This window comes from Ursus arctos, unplaced genomic scaffold (assembly GCF_023065955.2).
Source record: "Ursus arctos isolate Adak ecotype North America unplaced genomic scaffold, UrsArc2.0 scaffold_6, whole genome shotgun sequence".
NCBI lineage: Eukaryota > Metazoa > Chordata > Mammalia > Carnivora > Ursidae > Ursus > Ursus arctos.
This window is the reverse complement of record NW_026623078.1, coordinates 43,459,493-43,483,557: the sequence shown is the minus strand read 5'-3', so window position 1 is coordinate 43,483,557 and position 24,065 is coordinate 43,459,493.

Below are 24,065 nucleotides of genomic sequence, written 5' to 3'. Positions count from 1 at the left end.
ACTCTCCTCGTGTTAAAAGAGGAATGATGCCCACTTTATAAAGTTTTTGTAAGGATTAGTTGAATAAAATTCTAGGACATTCTCTTGTACACGCTTAAGAATAATAGCCATTATGTTTGAGGAGGAGGAGGAGGATGGCAAGTCATCCTAGTGTTGAAAAAGCCTAATATCTAATGAGAGTTTATGAACACAGCCAGTTTCTCAAACCTTACTATTGTGCCTGAAATTTAAAAGATAGTGCAAACTCTGATTAGTATTTGGTTTTTTGTTTTTTTTTTTTTACTTACTTCTTAATTTAATATAATGGGTCCAAGAGCAAGCTGTGAAAGGATCTGAGATACCCCCTTTAAGAATGACAATTCTGATTCCTACAAACAAGCAATTTCTGATAACTGAGGAGAGCACAAACCTCTGCTGGTAAAGAGAATCCTGGGAGAAAAAGGGGTGTCACTCTCAGAGAAGACACAAAGCTGCCTCAATGTTGGTTATCCCAATGTTAAAGAGAACGGAGTCTGAGGATCTCAGAACTGGTGTCTGCTCACACGGACAAGAGGGACTTGCTTAGAGACGCTTCCATTTTGGGAAGAGAAAAAGCCCTTGAGAAGGTGCTGAGGCTTCTTCTACAATTAATGTAAGCTGAAGGATTGGTAGGAAAGCCAAAAGCAATTACATTTTTCATTCAGCAACATTGTTTATGTGCTGATTAAATGCCAGGTAAAATTCTCAGAGTCTTAGAAGAGGCTGGTGAACAAGGGTCCTTGTTCTGACTCTTAAAGAGCTCATAGTTCAGTGAGGGGCAGACAAATGAATACATAAAAAATGAGTAATCACAAACTGTGACAAGTGTATGAGGGAAATAGTTCGCTTTACGTAGTGGAGACTCTCAGTGCCCCACACCATGACCCTCCGGTCCCCTCTGACCTGCTGCAGCTGTGGGGGGAGTGCCCAGTCCTGTTGAGGGCTTCCCATGCCCTCCCTGTGGGCTGGCTCCGCCTGGGAATGTAGGGAAGTCAGGTCCCCATGCGCAATCCTCAATCAAAAGGGAACCTAACTGGTGGTTCTCCAGGGCAATTTTGGAATGAATTCTACACGGCTTCTCAGAGGCCTCGGCAGGAAGAAGCCTCATTGCCCACAAAGGTAATCATTACTGGCTTCATCCTCCTCCTGTTCTCACTCTCGCTTTTCCCACACCGTTACTTCCTGGAATCACTTCCCAGATAATCTAGCTGCATCAAGCCCTTGGCCCAGGCTCGGCTTTCAGGGAACTTAAAGTACGATCTATGGAAGAGAATGGAATGTTGGGGGAGAGGAACCCAGAAGGACCAGGAGGCACTAATCACAAGAAGAGGTCCTGGCACAGTGTACCGTGCACGCAGACACTGACGTGTGAAAGCACCTGGTGAGACAGGACCAGGAAGCCACTCAGGCAACTGGAGAGCAGAGCTGGGGAGATGCGGAATGGCTGCTGGAAAGGGAGGCAGGGCAAATCTTATCAAGATGCTATTCTGGGAAAGGACGTCATCATTTGCTAGTGTCCTGTTAGTGGCAGTGGGTGACTTTGGAACTTGGAAAGACAAGCATCATGGGCCTTTATGCCTACTAGCACCATGATTATTCTAGCCCAGAAAGTTTGTTTTTCTTGCAGATAAGGTGTTTGGGTATATTCAGGGCATATCTTCTCTCTCCCTTGCCAAGAACCCTCTGTTACTCGCTTAATGCTCTTGGCATTACAAAAAATCATCCCAATTCCTTTTTGTGGTTTATAGGACCATCTCAGACTTGGTTTTGAATCGGGTCTGCCACTTATGACCTTATGGCCAGTCTTGAACAGGCTGCTTAACCTTTCCTAATCTCTTCTTCATCTGGTAAGAGAGAATAACGGCCTCACAGCACCACTGTGTAGATTAGGTGAGCAAACAGACACATTTAACTCAGCATTTGACCCATAGTAATAGCTCAATAAGTGATCATTTTCAGCAACAGAGACAACAATGTACCTTTCAGTGAACGCTTACTAGAAGTAAAAAAAAAAAACCTTCAAAGTCTCAACTAAGAAACTGCTTTGCTCTGTTCAAGCAGAAAAATCGAGGTGTCCTTTCAGGGGTATAGGGGGCCAAATATGTGCAAATGCAGCTCTGGAACAACCTAAGTAGCCCCATGAAAGCGCTTGTGAATTTCATATGAAAGTATAATTTACTGATTTTTTTTAAGACTATGGTTCAAATATGTAGCCCTGAGCATAATCGGCCTGCTTTCTGATGGGTAACACATAGTGAAGTTTAACAAAGCTCTCATTTGTTAAACACTATTTTTGTGTAAATCTGACCAAAGCCTCAGGGTATGAGAGCATGGCCGCTTCAGGCTCTGCCTCAACATTTTGAGAAGAGCTTTCTAGAGAAGGGGCTTCCTTATGGAGATGAATCATCAACAAAAGCTGCCCACTGTGAAATCTTTAGTAAAGCACCTTGAATTCTGATTTTCCAACTTGCGAAGTACTCTCCAGTTGATGTTGTTATTTCCTGAATTAAGTTGAAGTTATTGATCTTAAGCATCTGATTTTTTTTTTTAATGGCTATGACACGCTTAGTAGGGTTAAGATAGCTCTTTGAAATGGAAATTATTGAAATGAGGACGCTTAGGTAAAACTATATGGATAAGCAATTCAGCCCTCTACAAAAGCACTTGTCTTAAAAATCCATCATTCTTCTAAATGTCACGTATTGTAAGCATCTTATAAGGAAGCACACTAGTGCTTGAGGAAGTTACAGTTGGAAAGGCTCTATTTTCATGACTCATATATAAAGAAATCCTGCAACATTATTTGAGAATATTCACCAACTGCTGCTCTTTCAAAAAAGAACTATTCACAGACATTGTGTTTGATTTGTGAATAAGATGAAACATTAAAATTAGCATTTAAAATATCCGTATAGTAATAATATTCTTCCAAATGATGTTTACGGTTTATTGCTATTGTGTATAAAGTTATTTGATTTTAAAATTGTGCAGAGACTTTACAAACACCCAGGATATCCTTGGTTGCCTAAGCAGTATTTAGCTATCCTGACCTAAAGCCAGGATATATGAAGCAAAGTCGCTATCACTAGGTTATATACATTTGGTCCAAATGTTTAGGGGTGTTTTTTGTTGTTGTGAATGGGAAGAATTTAAATTTCAATGCTGGCTAAAGATTGTAATTTAACAGTGAGTTAATGAAAGAATTCCTTTCCTAGAGTCAAATCAGCTACTAAGTAATAATCAGCTATTAAAATTATGTCATGGGTTACTAGGCCACAAACTCAATCAAGTCTTTGCATAAATTCTGCCTTTACCTTTTCATTCTTGTTTTCAGACTCAATAAATGTCAACTACCTAGGTGGCAGATTACACAGTCCTTATTTCCCTAGATACAACATCTGCACAAAGGCATTAGGAAAAATAGGAATTTACGTTTATTGATACTTACTGTGTGTCAGGCACTGTGCTAAACTCTCAAGTGAATAATCGTATTTAATTTTTACAACATGCTGATGAGGAAGATATTATTTTTAGCACCTCCGATTTAGAAAAGGGGGAGCTGATGTGCAAAGCCGTAAAGGAGCATGCCAGATACGTAGAGCCCAGGTGTCTGCATCCAAAGCCCAAAGCCTTAACCTCAGTGCTGTGCTGTGTCTACAGCAAATTTTTCCTGACCTTGTTTACCACCCATAAAACCAATCCACTCCAGGGAAGAGCAGGCAGTGATCATAGGAGGAGGCTACCACTGACTCCTGATTGCAGCAAATCGAGCTGGTGAGCAGCGCCTGTCTGTACCTACTTTGTATCCATGCAACAGTAAATCCTTTTTGCTCCTTCTCAGTTCCCTGAACAGCAGCCTCCTGACTATCCTCCTGACATATTCTCTTCAGTTGTTACTATCCATCCTTGCTGTTAGTGATTCTCTTACTCAGTCATTTTTGCTACAGGTCAACTTCGTCGGCTTAGATGGCAATAACAAAAATATCAATTAAATAATTGTCTAGTGTTTTGGTCATTATGAATAATAATTGAATAGCTGTGAAGAACAATGGTAGCTACCATTTTTATTGAACAGTAAGCTAAATGCTTTATATGTATTATTGCACTACTATCACTTAATAAATTTTCATAACTTCTCCATGATCAGACTAGTTGACCTAAAGCTCAAGTCTGCAACTACAGCCCTAACGCATGGGGTGCAAAAGGAGATTGGGAAATGGCTCAGAGAATTTCTAGGATGTGCCTAAATTCCCACAGCCGCGAATGGTGAAATTCAAACTTGACTTCGAGTCCTGGTTCAAAGTCCATAGCTTTTTTCCAAAATACAACAATTGGTGGATCATGTGTAATTTTGGAAACATAGCTGATTTATTTCCAGTCATTTAAATTTAGTCTTTGATATTGGTTTCATTTGGTCAGAATCAGGAGTGACTGATTTTAATATAAAGAAGAAAGGAAAATAAATAGAAATAGGAAAGGAAGAAAGCACTGCTTTCTTATGGCTTAGATATCTCAGTGTAGCAGGTATTGTGTTATATATATTCACATACTTTTTATAATAATTGTAATTTTTAAAAAGCCATGAGTATTGGGAATTTATTTGGAGCCATATACTGTGCTGTGTGATTTGTTGGCATTTTCTCATTAAATTCTCAGGATTCTTGTAATTTGTCTAAAATCATTAAATTGGAGCTAATGCTCAAATTCAAATAGAGTGTTATCTGAATCCAGAATCCAGGCCCTTTGCCTTGTGCAATCTCACTCCCACTTTATCATCTATTACTCACAGAAACCCTGCAAAGTTACTATTTCAAAACTCTTTTGTTGATAAAAACAATGTAGCTTGAAGAGGTTACCTGATTTGTCCATGGTCTCAGTTACTGTCTCTTAGTGACACAAATAAGCAAATTCTGAGAACCGCCTGACTTATTTCTGATAGTTCTGACAGAAAAATATGAAGGCTTACATTTGTTTCTTTATCATGCAATTTTTAAATGTAATGCATTAAAAAAATCCTTTGCTATTTAACATGAAATGGTGGAAAGTGGGAAAGCAGGGTAAAAACAGAAAATGCCCTCTTTGAAGGGTCTCTGGTAGTGTGAGAGTATTGGCATACACCCCACTGTCTTTTTCAGGGTAACGGCCCCCCCCATGAAAACACAGTGTGATGACGTATGCTTATTAAGCAGTACCCAGTGCCTCTTAGGCTAGTGTGATCCTCTCTGGGATTAGCAGACAGGAAGACTTTTAAGAATTATTACTCTTGCTCTTAAGAATTATTACAAGAGAAACGGTGTCTAATTTCCTTGATGCAACAGACCCTATTCACGTTGGTCGCGGCAGTCAGATTATGCAACAACAAAAGAACAATTCATCTCTCTCCGGAGAAGAATGCCAGTGATGGATTCTGGAAATCCAGGAGGCATTTGACGTGACAGTTTCAGTGATTCCTGCTTACCGACAGTGTACTAAACTGGCAGTGATAGTGCCAGTCATAAGAAGTAGCTCCCTAAACACAATGTAATGTCCAGGATTCAGAAAACATTGAATATTTGTGACTTAAACCATTGTCTGACATCCATTCAAATACCTTGAATGGATGGTTTATAAAAGTGATTGTTTAGCTTTCACTGACCTTTTGGTTAATTAAAACCAACAGGTGGGCTTTTTAAAATAACACTGAGAATTCAATACCACAGAATCCATATATATATTTCTGATCCACTGTAAGCAACTGTTCATGGAATATCATTCGAGAAGCACAAAGCAGGGTCCTTGCTCCAGATCCCGTACCCCTGCTCTCCCTTCTTACCCCACCACACGTATGCACGTATGCACATATGCACACGTACACAACCTGATCTCAGGGATCCCATTGGACAGTTTGGTTCTTAGAGCTTGTACGGGCTCTGGCCTAGAAGGCACTGAGGCCTGGTTGTAAGCCGAAATTGTTTCAATATCCAGGACTTAAGTGTTACCCCAAGGAGAAGCGGTTCAAGGGAAAAACTCCGAATTACCTGTGTTTAAACTTGAAAGGATTTCATTCATTTGGAGCTAAGTTTACACTTTCAGCCGAGGCTCAAGAAGGAAATGAAGCTATGATAGAGAAATGAAATGGCTCTGTACCTTGGATACCTTTGTTTAAGTATGGTGAGACTAGAGAAAAAATGTCTCAGCTATCTGATCTTCCTTGAACATAGACTGACAAACAGAAAATGTAAGCATAATATGAAAGATGATCACGGGGCATCTCCAAAGAATGGCCATTAGCTCAACAGGCGCTTATGGAAGGACTAGAGGGACAGAGGAACAAGAAAGTCGTAGTTTGTTCATTGCCTGCTTTAACCAGGCCAAGACACTTTGACAAGAAATAATTTCTCTGGATCCCATGGTGTCCACACTAAATTTTTAAAATTTCCAACCTTACTATGGAGGATATACCAAGACCACCACCGTGGGGCTGGCGCACAGGTGGCTTTGCCCCTACAGTGTTGCCCTGTCCAGCCCCGTTGTAGCCTCATCCCGTGAGAGACTCGGGGGCTTGGTTTGAGGCTGCCCACTTGTTGCCAGAGTGAGGGAACAATTCTCTCTCCTTTCCATATAAAGCTTGATAGAACTTGAAAATCACCCCATAATGAGTTCAGAGCTACATGACGTCTGCCCAAAGCGTGTGCATATGGATGTGATATGCCTGTGAAATTAAGGCCGCTGGCATTTCATGTTTGAGTCACTGTTCTTTATATTAATATTTTACTGAGAAAAATATAATGCTTAGCAACTACCCATTGCAGTTCTTATTGAAATGAAAGGTTAACATAGTCATTAATAACTCAGCAGCTCTGCCAATTCAGGGATGATTAGGAGTAATGGATTTCACATTTAAAAATGCAGGGGCTATGTCTGTCTTGCTTTCCACCAAAAATCCAAAACAAAACATAGTGCCTAGTGCTTAGCAGACACGAAATACTGTTAAAGAAATGACTGATTATGTCTTCTGGTTACAGAGGGGAAACAATTCCTGGAAAGTAACCCACAGCCCTTTTTGAGCAAATCCATTGGATGAGTAATGACTATTACTTTTTGATAATGTTACTGATTTCTATATTCCTTGTTAGATGCAAGCCTCATATCATGGGACACATACGACTGATTCACTGAACTATTCCCGGAGTTTACCAAAGTGCTTGGCATATACTAGATGCTTAGTAAATGCACATTTTTAAAAATAATTTTTATTTTGTCATAGTAGTCACCATACAGTACATCCCCAGTTTTTGATGCAATGTTCCATGATTCATTGTTTGCATTTAACACCCAGTGCACCATGCGATGTATGCCCTCCTTAATACCTATCACCGGCTTATCCCAATCCCCCACCTTCCTCCCCTCTGAAGCCCTCAGTTTGTTTCTCAGAGTCCACAGTCTCTCATGGTTCATTCCCCCTTCTGTTTACCCCCCCTTCATCCTATCAGTAAACGCACATTGCATGAATGAAGAAATAAAGAAAGAGGTTGCTTTCCTTCTGAGGTTAATGCAACCCTGTCTTCCTTCCTATGGATTACAGGGATTGAACTTCTTTCTACATTTTTAGGACAGTTATAAGGGTTACTATGTCCCTTCTGATAGAGGCCTACTTTACATCTTAAGGTTAATCAAAATGTTCGGTGTTATAAGCTACAGAATACACTAGTGATTTACACATTACTGACTCGCACTTCTGAAATTATAATAAGGGTCATATTTTACATTTCCTTTCCCAAGTAAGCATCCATATTGTGTCTCACACTGTAACAGACACAACCATAAGAAGGATCTCGTTCCAAATGGACTCATGCAGATTTTAATTCTAACTGCGTTTATTGATCTTGTTTTACTGTGACATATCATTTCACATTTTCCACTACCCTCCACCCAGGAACTAATTTTAGGTCCCCTACCCTGAGCACGATGGCATTATTTCAATTGAGGACCAATGATTTGTATTATAGAGTTTCTACTCATCATTCACTTTTCCCACGTAAAGATTTCATGAGGACGCTGGTTCATATTTATTTTGTGACTTAAATCCTAATTGTTTGGTTCTCTCATTAAGAGGCACAGCATTTTCTCACTCAGCACAAAAATGTTGAAGAGGAAAATTTGTTGGAGGAAATCTGTTTCCTGAGGCCAGGTCAAAGGACAGCCATCTATCACTTTGTCTATTGCCCTTAGATCAAATGTTTGCAGCTTTGAAAAATCACTGCAGTCTCATGCAATCTATGGTAATCCTGCTAGAGGTGAGTGGGAAGTGCCTTTATTAGTAAGCTTTCAAGGTTCATTAGAAGTCAGACCTTGTTATAATCAGAAATTTAAGGAAACCCTGTTTAGATTACCTGCTCATGATTTATTCCCAGAATAAGCAAGAACAACAAGAAAAGCATAGTAACTCAGTCTCCAGAATAAGGATGAACTATGAAAGGAATGAAATTCTTCTGGAATTATTTCCATATTTAGTGTTAGGGCTCTATAATTTGTGACTAGTCTAGACCTAATTTTGATCAGAACACAAATATCTGCATCTCTGGTACAGCTCCTTGCCCCTGCCCCCTGCTGTCCCACCCCCACATCAAGGGTCAATTTTCTCTGCCCTGCAAGAAGAATGAAGAAAAGTCTTATCAATGAATTCCTCAGGCGCCCCTGCCCGCAGCCGCTGGCTCTTCCTGCTCTTGCTGTCTGCTCCCTGTGTGCCATAGCTACCTTTTCCTTGCCGGAATCCAAGAGTCAAGGGAGAGGCTGAATTCCAAGGATCATAAGGAATTCTTTACCAACGCCATTGGTTTCCTATACCCCCAATAACACACGAGGCTAGATAGGAGCATCAGAATAAAGTGAAAAGTTTGGGTCACTTAAAACAACTATAATGTGAAAGGGACAGTGTTAAACCTGTGCTCTTAAATATGACTTTTCCCATATTTCATAAGGAAGCATCTGTGGTTTACATTCTCCAGAGGGTATGGTGATGCTCTCTGTTGTCTTTGTGTCCCTGCCCTTAACTCTTCTAGCTGCTATCATAAGTCTCATGAACTTATAGGAAGCCCTCACCCCCCCCACCACAGTTTCTGATCTCATCCCATACTCTTTCCACCAAGTACCTCATCCCCCCACACAACCATCCCAGCAACATGTTTTTCTAAGTCATTTTTGAGAGCTTGAGCAGGGCACTCATTTAGAGTCACTGGAAGCCCAAGCTCAGCAGCAGAGTTCAGTGTGGGCACAGGCAGTTTTGCTTATGTTCCCTTCAAGATCATCTCCCATTGTGAATTGTACACAAGCCTATTCAATTCGCTATCAAGAGAAAAGCCAATGTGTACATGGATATACACATACTTCCTAAGGACACAGCATTCTCAAGGATGTGTTGGGTCATATGACTGTGTAATATAGAGACCATTCTAATTATGCCACCGGGACCCTCTCTTCTCTCCATCTTTTAATTCTGTTCCCCTCCTCTGACATCTTCTCCTATGCTAGACTTGTCTGTACAACCAGGAAATATGACCACTTTGTATGTTCATGGCTTCACAACCCTAGTGAAAAGAAAACTTCTCTCTCCCAACCTATACGTGACAATCTCCAGGAGGATTCTATCAGCACTGACAATGCTCAACTCCAGCTTAATTGTGAAGAGGAATGGATGGATAACCATTAGGGGCCCATTCTAGTTCATGTGCTTCCCTGTTGGAGAGACAGAGGTAGGGGTGTGTGTGTGTGTGTGTGTGTGTGTATGTGTGTGTGGTTATCACTATAGTTAAAAGCCAAACTAAAACAACACGGAGGGGGAGGAATTCCTCTCGGGAAAGCAGGCACTGTGGCCAGAAGCTGGAACCCAGGAAAACTGACGGGCAGACAAAACCTTCCCACATAGCGTACATACCTGGTAAGACCACAGTTCTAACCCCACCCTCTCCTTGGGTGCTGGGCTAGCCTTCGCTGGGCTGCTGCTTTCCTCTCTCATCAGAATTCTCCAAAGGAAAACCTGGCCTGCACACTGGTAACTTCAGCAGAAACCGTTACAAAACAAGTAAACAAACAGAATTCAAACATCACTTTCGATATCCTGATTGGGATGCCAAGAGTGGGGAATGTGCATGGAAATTTTAAAAGGTTTTCCAGAAGGTTCAGGTGAGTAATCAGACTTGGGAGGCACTGTTGTGGAGGACACAACTCTACACAAACAGTTGCAAGACCCCTACTCTCTATGGTTACCTTCTCCTTATCATACTGAGCCACCAGCTATGCCCAGCTTCACCCTTGACTGTGACATCTGTTGACTATGCACAGAAGTTTCTCTGAGCATGTGCTTACCTGATGGTTTTTGTTAAGAAACAATGACTTCTGGGCACAATCTACTAGAAAAAAAAGTCTCCTCCAGAAGCAGATGACAGCTTCCTTTATTTCCTTGCTTTCTTTTCTCCCTGAATATTCCACTCTTCTGCTAGGCACTTTTTAAGTGGGAGACTTTGGAGTCAGACAGACCTGTGTAGGTATTTTGGCTCCCCCACTTACAAAGCTAGGAGATCTTAAGCAAGATATATAACCTCTCAATGACTCCATTCCCTGACTTGTCAACAGGATAATAAGAGCTGAGTACTTTTATCATGAGGATGGTACAAGGAGGAAATGATCCTCAAAAAGCATTTAGCACAGTGCCTGACTTACAGCACACATTCAATAAATGTTTGATATCATACTTCTTTACTTGTTCTAAGCATGCACTTGAATATTTATTCATTCATCCAAAAGCATATTCATTGAGACTTTTCTACCTGTATGAATTATTCTGGATTAGGGATTTCAATGTGGGCAAAGAAACAGGGCCCTTTCTTGGTGCCTAATGAAGGACGTAGATATTAATTAAGCCATTGATCATATATATAGTTACAATCTGTGAAACAAGCTAGAAAGGAAAAGTGAAGGCTGCCAGGAGTCCATATAAGTTCTGCCTGATCTCATGGTGTGAGGCACTCTAATAAAGTGCTTTTGAAGCTGAGAGCTCGAGAACAGAAACTTGACCAGGCAAAGAAAGAGGAGTCTTGGGGGAAAATGTTCCAGCAGTGGGAACAATATGGTAAAGTACCAGTTGTAGGAAGGATAAGGGCCCATTCAAGGAACGGCAAGATGGCAAGTATGAGACGAACATAGCAAAGAAGGCTGCAAGGGGTAGAAGACGCATTCAGATAGGTGGAGAGGGGCTAGAATAAGGGGTTTCTCCAGCTCAGCAGTACTGACATTTGGGGTGAGATGACTCTTTGCTGTGGGAAGCTCTTGTTTGTGGGATGTTATCAGCATCTCTAGACTCTACCCACTAGATGCCAAGATCACCTCTCTCCCTTCATTCATGACAACATATAATGTTTCCAGATATTGCCAAATGCCCCCGTAGAGGCATGGGAGAGCCAAATAACCACCTGTTCAGATCACACAGGGCCCCTCAGACCATATAAAAATTTGTGGGAGGTACCTGAAGGATTTGAATAGGAAAGTTAGGTGAAAGATTTGTATTTCTCGTGTAGTCTATGAAGTACTATGGCATGTAAGGGAGGGGTGTCTTCTTTTTCCCATAAAATAATCCTTTTATCTCCTCATATACCCTCTCCAAACTACACCAAGACATAAACTTCTACATGTGATTCTTACCCCCATAGTTAAAATGCATATGCTTAGCTATCAATTATGTTGGAAGATTATCCAAATACTGCTTTGGAGCATATTGTTGTGTCACGATAACAGAGTTATAATTATGAATTCTTCAGGGTTCCTACCAACTCATATGTTCGGTAGCTTAGAACTTTGAAAAATACGTTTTGGGGAATCAAATATACATTTTGGTTCTTTTTCTGAAAAAGAGATATTTAGAGAACTTTGTGACTATTTTTCTTCTTGCATTAATCAAATGAGAAATAACTTTTTCAGCTTGGGATGCTCTTCAGCTTTTCTCTTTTTACTCTTATGACTCTTAAAGTAGATATATATATATATATATATATATATATATATATATATATATATATATATATTTTTTTTTTTCCAGATTTAGCATTTAGTAAAACCAAACGAAGAACACAGTCTGTCTGACCAAGGGAAAAACGGCCTTGACTCCAGCTTCAGATATTTAAATATAGCAGACTTGGCAGATGTATTTCTCTTATATAGTTAGAAAGTTAGAAAAAAACATTGAGGCAAGGATCTTGGTTCAGAGGTGATAAAAAGATACTAAGGAGCTATGTTTAAATATGCAAATGTATGGAGAGCTAATGGGTGATTCTTCCCAAAAGACAGAAGCTATGGGGAGGTGGGGAGGAAGAGGAAAACGAGAGAGGGGCTGAAGCTGTTGATGGGAAGAAGCAGGCGGACACAACACCAGAACCTAAAGCTGCCATTGTAGTGCACCTCACAGGAACCCACCTCATCTCTAGGAAACTGGTGGTGACTCATGCAGAGTTCAGCGGGAGGGAGGAATTGACCCCCCCAAGCTCCTGAAAAAGCTGTAAAGTAAAGAAGCAGGGAACGACTTACTGCCTGGCATAGGAGTGAATGGATACCGATTGTCCGATGCACTGCTGGAGGGAAGATTCTGCCAATGCATAAAAGGCTCCCAGTTTGCCCAGGAATGAAGAATTTCCTGGCATGCAGGCCTTTTGGTGCTCAAACCAGGCAGATGGGGGTGGCTGGGCAGCCTACTCACAATGCTACCTTCCACAGAGGACCATGGCGAAGATGCAAGGGCAAGCACGGTACTGTTTACCCATGATGTTGGGGCATACACAGCTTCAGTTGTGACACCAGCAGCAACAGCAGAAGGACCTCTTAGAGAACAAAGTCCCAGCGCATGGAACAAATGCTTCTTGGGCCTAAGTGTTTCGTGTACAAAATCTACAGAAGGTGGCTGTAAGGTGAGTTGATATGAGCTCCTCTCTTCCTACAGGGGTCTCCCATGGAACAGAAATACTAGAGAGTAGAGATGATCCATATTTGAGATTGAATGTACAGTTGACCCTTGAACACAGATTTGTGTAAGTCCACTTACACACAGATTTTTTTGGATAAATACACTACAGTACTATAAATGTATTTTCTCTTCCTTATGATTTTCTTAGTAACATTTCTTTTCTCTAGCTTCCTTTACTCTAAGAATATAGTACTTAATACATATAACATACAAAATATGTGTTAATCAACTATTGGTGCCTCTTGATGTCACAATGTCCTAAAGGTGTTTATGTCTAGTTGCAGAAATAATAGGATACATGAAGCAGCCTCTAACTGTATAAGAGAGTATATACTTAAATGGGATGATGTTTAGAAGAGCATTCATTAAGAGTTAGAGAAACTAAAGATTGTGCTAGAGCATTGAAGGATGGCTCTGATTGAGAGAACTTTACAGGTGTGGGGAGAGATAAAAGTGAGAAAGAAAAAAAAAAGGGAGGCACAGAATGGAGGATGAAGAGGCTTATCTGACCAAGAAGAGCTGACGATTACTGTACATTCACAATGACATAGGCAACGTCCTATGTAAATGATGAAAATTTATTCATTTAATTCTCATGGGAACTCTTTGTGGAAGGTAATTTTATTGACCCATTTTAGAAATTAGGAGAGAGGCTTAGAGAGGTTGAATAATTTGCCCAGAGTAGAATTCTGATTAATCAGGATTCAGTGCAAAGAGCCCATGTATGTGTGCAGCAGGCCACTGATTCATCCTGATCTGTTTCCAAACCAGGCATGTGTGTTGGGAAATAGCAGAGAAGCAATTTCAAAGGAATTATGGAAGACCTTGATATGTAGGCAGTAGCATGTAGACCTGTGTGTTACAAAAGTGATTCCTTAACCTGGAGAAGATTTCATTGTTGGTGGGTCTATGTGTGTTAGAACAAGGCCATTTTATCTATTTGACCTATGGTGTCTAAGCTCTTCACAGTTTTCAAAGGCCTATGAAACTGCATGTGTTAAGAGATGTAGTGGCTTCAGAATATGAAAACAGTATAAAATGTCTTAAAAATGCTCATTACCTAGTTGTAACTCAACTTTCATATATGCTAATATAAGGTTGAGCAGGATTCCTAAAATTCCTGTGTGCAAAAAAGGCCAAAACAGGATTGAGTATGCATAATGTTCCAATAAAATATAAATTCATTTACTAGTGGTACTTTAAAACTTGTAGCAGGCATCTACTTCATAATTCATTACTTGTGTCAGAGAATTATCTAAAACTTGGGGAACAAGTTATAAAGGTGGGGTATGTCTCTTCAATATCATACAGGGCAAAGGCCATTCAATGATTGTCTAGAAGAATGTACCTAGTTTGTCTCATTATTTATTATTAGAGGTCCCAGATTTAATGAAGTTACTTAACTCATATATTTTTGTTTAGTAAAGATGAAAATAATTCCTGTTCAGTCAAATAAATGCTGCCAAAGATTTATGACTTGTTGGACCATCATAAATCTGTTGTATTTTTAAATGGAAATCAGCAGTCTTAACCCAACACTTCTTTGTTAAATTTCTTATAAATATTCTAGCACTGTAAATGTTCTTTGAGTCAATCATTGATATCTTATTGGTTTCCCCATTAATTAATGAATAAAATAATATCATTTGCACATACAATATTTATATTTGCCTGAGAATTATGATTTTAGCTTCCGATAATTATACTTCGACATCTGAGAATAAATTTTGGTTGCAATTTCCTCATATCTGTGATTCTAAAAGATAGAAAAAAGGACATTCGCTGACTGTTGACATTAATTCATTGGTGGGAGCTTCTTTTCTCTCCTTTCATCACTAGGATGTTCATTTTGTTCACTAAGCTCTGGCATAGCTGCATAAAATATTCTTAAAACATCTCATCCTGAAAGTGTTGCTCTATCTCTTTACTTAAAATGATCTTTACAACTGGTGGGGAAACTATGGCGCCTGTAGTGAATGAGAAGTAATGAAAATGTCTTCTGATGGTGGCAGTGTGCCATTTCCTCGTATAGTAACAATTTACTTTAACATATGGCCTTCTGATTCCATACTTGCGGTTCAGCAAATTTTCTTCTTAGGATGCAAGGAGAGGCCTGACTTGCCATTATAAAAATGAAATCCTAGGAATTGATTTGGCAACATTTCCACATCCATAAAAATACTACAGTCTTTATCTGCACCCCATTTAAAAGATAGGAATGAGACTTTTGAATAACCCAGCACTTTCTTTTCCAGGATATTATGTGAGTAAGATGACTTCAGCTATCAGAAAAGTGACCTTTAATGCAAAGATTTCTAAAGTGTTTGACATTTGGCTAACAATGGGGTTCAAATTTAAAATGGAGAAAGTGACCACAAATGACTATTTGGTTAAAAAAAAAAAGGCTTTACTTTATAGACCTTAATGCATGCAAAGATATTCAAAACTATTAGAAGGATGAATCTCAATGAAGCAAATTAGAATAAATTAAAATATTGCTCAACAATTCAATTAACCTTTCAAAATTGCAGGGGAAACTAAGTAATGTCACACTGCGCTTGTGTTACCTTAATTCATTTGCTCATGATTTGGGGGGTTTTGCCACAGACACCCCAGTTCTAATTATGTACTATTTATTTTGAAAGTAAAAAGAGAGAACTATGCCAATTCTGTTTGAAAGCTTCCAATGAGGCAAATTTTAAGAGAAGTGCATATTCTGACCCATGATTAAATAAGAATGTTTTCATCTAGAAGCTGAGCAGATCCATATACCATCAACATGAGAAATGCCTACAATTTTCTCTTTGAAAACATTTCTGCCCAAGATCCAAGCAATGGATGCTTTTCCCTTCTGGATCAGGGAAGATCATTAAAAGGAATTCTAGCTCAGTACTTTGCTGACTTTCCCATCAGAGATAACTAATTCCATCTCACATATGTTACCACCAGATAACAGCATTCTCGAGTATTTCACAAACTAAGGAGTTGAGAAACCAAGAAAATTTCCAACTGCATCTGTTACAGTTTTGAGAAAATTGCTGGATATACCTCATTCTTCATGTAAATATATGCCACTTATTTCTTCCCAAGGGAGGTACATAGCGTTAACGAGCACTTACTGTGAACCTGACATTGATAGATTTTATGCTGGTTGGAACTGTTGTTCTTACATTGGGGGTTAGTAAAGCCAGGCACGGAGAAGTTACATAACCTGTCTAAGGACACACAGTGACTACATGGCAGCGCTGGTGTGTGACTTCAGAATTGTCACACTGCGAACCTCATGTCTTTTCAGCTGTACCATGCTGCACTCAGTTCCATGAGCGACACATCAATCTCTGTTCACTCCTGACCTCGGTTGAACCAAGGTATCTCTGAAGAATATTGGACAGTTTAGAAACTGTCATGATCTCCTTTCTGTCATGATCTGTATTCATTCTCTCCCAGTCACATTTCAAATGTTCCATGTCTAATGGCATTCTGACAAGGAAGTAAGAGAAAGCACTGGTTCAAAAACAGATGATTCTCCCTTCAGAAAGGCCGGTGAAGACTGTCATCAGATTGGCATCCACTGACTATCACCACCCCTTCTACTTGCATTCTTGCATCTTTTCTTTTGGCTCCTCGGGTAGAATTGCACCTGTTCCTGAAATTAAGTCTCTGATTCTATAGTTCCAGAAAGGAAAAGAAGACAAGTATAGCATGTGACCCCAACTTAAATAAAATAGAAGAGGGAACAATCAGGACATTATCCATTTCTTAATTGAACCTAGATAGAAAGATGAATAGGAAATAGATGTAATTCAGCAGAGGACTCAGACACAGAAACCATTAAATAATCATACTATAATATGATTAATATTCAAATAAAGATATGCACAAATTAACATAGGCACTCAGAGGCTGGAAAAATTAATTTTGCCTAAAAGGGTCAAGAGATTCTTCAGAAATACATTAACTGAACCGCGTCTTGAAGACTCATAAGAGTTTCACCAAATGGAGAAGAAGGTGCTGAAGGCATTTCTGGTACATGAAATAAAGTGAGTCAAAGACACAAAGAATATATGAAAACACAGGAAGGTGTGGAAATGTTAACTTGTTCCTCGGGTCTGGAGTGTGCACAGATTAGGGTGAGGAGTAATTACTGCAAGATTTGTCATTCTCAGGAGTTTGGAATTATCCTGAAGCAAAAGGAGAGCAAAGAATTGAAACATGGAAGGGCATGCTTTCTAATCCAATGAAGGATATGGATGCATTTTATCTCTTCAGCCAGATTTCTTATATGGTACTTGGGCTTATATATGTGATGACAGGAAAGTCACTAGTTCATAGTGTGTATCTGAGATGCGGGAGGGAAAAGACCTTTTCTTTCCAATTCTCCCATATTTTCCAAAGCAAACAACTCATAGTCAAGTGGTCATCCCTTCTAGACACTGCTATTTGGCAGAAGCAGGAGCCAAATCTACATGTATGAATATTTTCTGTTCTATGGAGATTAGAGTCAGCTACATAACCATGTTGGCCAGCTCTGCCTCACAGAGTTCCTAACCCTTGAGCTCATCTGCAAAATCTACAAAAGCTCAAGCCTATACAAGAGGAATGAATACTTTCGCACTGTAGGAGGGAATGTGATTTGGTGCAGTAAGACTTGAACTTCACCTCTGATTCAACCACTTACTAGCTGCTTTGGGCATGTTACTTAATCCTTGAGACTGGGTTCTTTTTTGGAGAATGGAGGTAATGATATTTATATTGCAGGGCTCTTGTGAGAATGAAACAAATAGTATGCAGAAATAATAGATCGTCAATAAATGGTACATACCTCTGGTGCAGAGGCTTAATTTTCTCTCCTTCACCATATAAAACATTTCTGTCTATTAGGGGGAGAATCAGGCAAAGAGGAGAAGAAAGTTTAGCCCATTACACATGCTAACTGCAATGGGGATAAAGCATATTTTCTTTACTTCCCTGAGATTTCCTGAAGACAGATGACATTATTTCATATCCCTTGCTAATTAGTCATTCACTGTTGAGAAGAGAAGTGTTTCTATTTAATAACATGAAATAGCCAATTGTCTAATCAAAAGCCGAGAGATTTGTGCCTTAGTGGAGCCAGCAGAAAGCTCATAATTTTCAATTTCCTCTGAGATGTTTTTTTGATTTTCTTTATGAAGCAGAATATTTTCAACATCAGATCATTTTACACATGTTGACTTGCTTAAATACTGCTACCACTAAGGCTCTTTGGTGGAAGCTGAAATTTCTCTGCTTTCAATTAGCGATGATGAGATTTGCCTGAAGATTGTCACCTGACAGTTCACTGGTATCTCTTGGCTCCAATTTAAATCAGACACTCTTCTGGCAGAGGTCATACTTGAGTGCTCTATTCATTTACCTCACATTTAGAGATAAAATTCTTGCACAGAGTATGGGGTCAATTAATATTTGAGTAAGTAAAAAAATGCAAGACCACTGTAAAGACAGACATCTGGGTAGTTGCGGTGGTTGCCCATTTTCTTATTTGTGCTGTTAGACTGGATGCTCCTTGCTGGGTGGGATCATCCCCAGTATTAGGGTAGTACAGGCAGTTACAAAACACCAGTGGGAAAAAAATGGCATAACTTCTATGGCATCGTACATTTGCATTGTTTTCTGGGAATGTTTATCATTCCTTAGTGGGCTGCACGTGGTGAAGGAACCAATCTAAAGAATGTAATCAGTGAATTAAGGAAGAGTCACCTTAAGGATAATCTCAGACTGGGACCTGGAGATGAAGTAAATATCTTCTTGCCTGACAACTGCGTGACTCTGTGATTCACATCACCTTCTTAAGTGGACCTTGCCAAGAAGACAAAAAATAGATTAGGATAGAAACCACAGATCATTCCCTCTTGCCTCCCATTTTTTTGTCCATATCAAGGAAACATCCAGGTTATGTAAGACCTGAGGCTTATATAATTTGTGAGTGGGCTCTTTAATAAAAATAATACAAAATTATAAATTTAAAACAAATAGAAAAGCAATTATTTATTAATAAGGAAAAAATCATAAAAAATATAAATGTCAAACAATCCAGAAAAATATTTTTATTAATTAACTAGCAACTTGCATAGAAATAACTGCAAACTAAATAAATATATCCCACTAAGTATACCTAGCATTCAGCTTCCCCTTATTCAGATTTCAAAAATGCCTACAACTACTCCAACATTACCAGATATACGAGGAAATAATGTCAGAAAATAAGTTGGAATGAAAAGAGACAATTGTGGATAAGTATCTTACGTGTTCAAAGTTTACGAGACCATATGATTGTGACCACATTGCTAGGGCCCCTCTGGGACTTTGGAAGAGGCCATGCAATGGAGGAGCCCTGCAACTTCAACTCCATTAGCTTCATAGTAAATCTGCCTGGGAGGAAAATCCAGGCGAGTTTTCTATCTGCCTAATGATTAAAGTCACTACCCAGGATGTCCTAGAAGTTCAAATAGCATCTCATCAAATGAAAAACTCAATAGGCTTTTTAGTGTACTATAAATGTGACTTCAGTTCTATTTAGAAGTTCTACCGTATAAATACTTTTATTTATTTAAAGTACCATAGTAAATATAATGTGTAATTTTTTTAAAATACATATATACTTATATATTTAATAAATATAAATATTTATATTTAAGTGTGTGTGTGTATATATATAATGCTCCTACTATGTGTGAGCAATGGTGAAAAGAACAAGAGTCTTAGCCCTCAAAGAACTTACTGTTGGAGGATCACAAATAAGTAGTCAACTATGATACATGTGACTAAGTGGTGTTCCAAAAAGTGCCATGTATTATGGAAGCGTGTTGGAGGAATAGAATTCCTACTGAGGGAAGAAATAAAATCCAAATCAAGTCTTGAAGGATGATCAGAAGTTTTCCAAATGAAAGTGGGGAGGAAGTTTGGCAAAAATTTAAAGTTCCTGAGACAAGGGGAAATGTATGCAAAGAACTGGATGCAAGAAAGAAACTTTGTGGCATGTTTGCAAAATTGAAAAAAAATGAGATGATCAAATTGTGGCATGTGGTCTAGGAATGGTAGAAGAGGGCAAAGATGGGGTGGCAGGAGATACGAATGGGAAGGTTTGTAGGTATAAGATCTCGCAGGAATTTAGGGACCATATAAATTATTAAGCTTTTTCCCAACAGAATTGGGGAAATGACTGAAGAGTTACGAAAGACAGTGTCCTGATAAGAGTTGCTTTAGAAAGATGACTCTGACTATAGCATAAAGAACAATTTGGGTGTGATAAAATTAAAAGCCATGAGACTATTTCAGTAATCTAAGGGAGGGTTAGCAGTGGGTAAAATTAAGAGATAGATAGGATATATCACAAAAGAACTTAGGAACTGACAGATGAGGATGATAAGGGGGAGAAAAAAAAAGAATAAAGGCCAAGTTTTTAGCCTGGGCAATAGGATGACATACATGACATTCATAAAATAAGCAAAACAGGCCAGTTTTTAACATCGTGAGTCTGAGGTGCAAAAGGATATCCAAGAAAACATATCCAGGATGCAGATGGATAAAAATGTCCAAAACTCTAGACAGATATCTAGCCTGACTTGGAGATGTCTAAGTCATTCCTACAGCACAGGTTGTTGAATCAATATTTGCTGACGAAGTCACAGGGAGTGGGTGATCCAAACCTGACATGGGTTCAAATTTCATCTCTGTTCAGACTCAGTTTCTTAGTTCCACTAGGCCATCAACTCTATAGTGGAAGAGGCCAAATCTGCCTTGTTATTGTCCTATGTCTGGTGCCTCGAACAATGCCAGGTCCATGGCAGATGCTGAACAAATATCAATTTAATAAATACATAGTACCAGTTAAAGAATAAGCAGACAAAGAAACCACAAAATTGGAATAAGAAGCAGCCAGAAAGTTGGTAGAAATACCAGAATTTTTCAGTGTCGTGAACTTCAGGGCAAGAGAGGGTTTAAAAGAAAGAGTGGTCAATGAGTTACCTGTAACAGGTCAAATAAGAAAATGTATATCAGTTGAATTTAGCAGGAATAAAAGTTGTTGCTTACTTTGGCAGAAACCTCATTCTGGATACTTACTTATGCTATTTCAAGTCTATAGTTCATTATGGTGGCATCTACTTAATCTCAGTTCTTTTGGAGGTTCATTCTATCTTCAAGATTCAGTCAAGTTTCTGAGGAGTTGGTGCTTGGGAATGCAAGAGGAGATGATTCTTACTCACTGATACAAACAGGGTGCCTCTTAGACATCTCCTGACTGTGCCTACATGGGCTCCTAAATCCTGAGGCTCCCACCTGCCATCTGTGTCACACTTTGACACGAGTATCAGTGGTCTCTTTGGCTAGATACAGCAGGGAGGGACATTATCTTTCTTGGGCCCCCCTCAAAGTTGTGCCTAAAAAGCAGAGGCATTCTATCTTTGCCCTCAAATGCTACAAATCTCACAGGGGAACTGCCTTATCCTCATTACTTAAACTATTTCTTTCCCTCCTCAACTCGAGGTCATCTTTCAACAGGGGAAGGGGGTGTCAGGACAAGCATAGTAATTCTTCTCTTTTCCATTCACTTTGTCTACAACCCAAACATCTTTTTCCACAATGGAATTAAAGGGAGGTCTCAAAGGCACATTCTTTTCTCTCTCTAGTCAGTCACCTTCTTGAGAAAATAGCCAGAGGCAACTACCTGCTTGAATAGAGAGAAAGAGAAATAGGAAATATTATGAGAAACCATTTGACATTAATAACTTAGAAATATTTCTACCATATAAGAGGATATTATTTTTTCAGAAATGTAGCCATAAAAGAAAGAAATATGGAGGTTAGAGGTGGATGCCAGTTTGAGATAGGGTTTTATTTTTACTCAAGCATATTTAATAATAAAGAGAAGGACCTAGAGAAAGAGAGAAGTAGACATAGCTACAAAGAGGGATTTAACAGTAGAGTAAGGTCCCTGTGAAGGTAATAGAGGCTGGCACCCAGAATTCTGTGGAGTCTAATAGTCTTATTTTTTTCCCAGTTTATTAAAATATAATTGACAAAATTGTATATATTTAAGGTATGATATTTTTATCAAAGACAATTTTTAGAGCAGTTTTAGGTTTACAACACAGAAGAACATGGATTTCCCATGTACTTTCTGCCCCCCACACATGTATAACCTCCCCCATTATTACTATCATTCACCAAAACTGTACACTTTTTTTAAAAACCAAGGATTAATCTATATCGACACATCATAATCACCCTAAGACTTTAGTTTACCTAAGGGTTACTCATGGTGTTGTACCTTTTATGGGTTTGGGCAAATGCATAATGACATATTTATCATTAGAATACAGAAGATTTTTACTGCCCTAAATATCCTCTGTTCTCTGCTACTCACGCCTCTCCCCCCACCCTACTCTCACTGCCACTCTTAGCAACTACTGATCTTTTGATGGTCTCCATAGTTTTGCCTTTTCCAGAATATCACATAATTAGAATCATAGAGTATGTAGTCTTTTCAGATTGACTTCTTTCACTTAGCAATATACATTTAAAGTTCCTCCATGGTTAGGAGCTCATCTCTTTTTAGAGCTGAATACTATTCCATTGTTTGGATGTACCACAGTTTATTTATCTATTCATCTACTGAAGGACACTTTGGTTGCTTCTGAATTTTGACAATTATGAATAAAGCTGCTATAAACATTTGTGTGCAGGTTTTTTGTGGGCATAAGTTTTCAACTCTTTTGGGTAAATACCAAGGAGCATATTTGCTGAATCATGTTCAGTTTTGTAAGAAACTGTCTATCTTCTAAAGTGGGTATACCATTTTGCATTCCTACCACAATGTATGAGATTTCCTATTGCTCTACATTCTCACCAGCATTTGGTATTATCCATGTGCCAGATTTTGGCCATTTTAATAGGTGTGTAATAGCATCTCATTGTTGTTTTAATTTGCATTTTCCAGATGACATATGATGTGGAGCATCTTTTCACATATTATTTGCCACCTGTGTACCTTCCTTGGTGAAGTGTCTATTAAGTCTTTGGTCCATTTTAAAATCAGGTTGTTTGTTCTCTTATTTTGAGTTTTAAGAATTCTTTGTATATTTTGGATAGTAATCCTTTATCAGATGTGTCTTTTACAAATATTTTCTCCCCATCTGTGGTTTGTCCTCTAATTCCCTTGATATTACCTTTTGAAGAGCAGGAGTTTTTAATCTTATGAAGCCCAGTTTATCAATGATTTTTTCATGGGTTATATCTTTGGTATTGTATCTAAAAAAGCATCATTGTACCCAAGGCCATCTAGGTTATCTCCTATGTTACCTTGTAGGGGTTTTATAGTTTTGTGTTTTCCATTTAGGTCTATGATCCATTTTGCATTAATTTTTGTGAAGGGTATAAGATTTAGATTATTTGCATGTGGACATCCAGTGTTCCAGCAGCATTTGTTGAAGAAACAATCTTTGCTCCATTGTATTGCCTTTGTTTCTTTGTCAGAGATAGACTATATGTGTGTTTTCTCCCATGTCAGGTTCTCTGCTCAGCAGGAAGTCTGATTCTGCCTATCCCTTTGCCTCTCCTCCTCATTTGTACTCTCTCTCTCTCTGTCTCAAATAAATAAATTTCATATTATTTTATGAATATCCACAAAATGATTCTAAAGATGATGTGGAGGGACAAAAGACCCAGACTAGCCAACACAATGTGGGAGGAGAAGAGCAAAGTTGAAGGACTGATGCTACTCAATTTCAAAACTTACTATAAATCTACAGTAAGCAAAACAGTGTGGTATTGGTGAAGGAATAGACAAATATATCAACGGAACAGATTAGAAAGATCATAACCTGAGCTGAAGGCAGACACTTAACCAACTGAGCCACCCAGGCACCCCAGTATTTGTTTTTTTTTTTGTTTGGTTTATTCATTTAGCATAATGCCCTTAAGCTTCATCCATATTGTTGCAAAAGGCAAATTTTCCTTTTATTTTTTTATGGCTGAATATAATAGTCTTAGACTGGAAGAAGAATGTCTCTTACAGTTC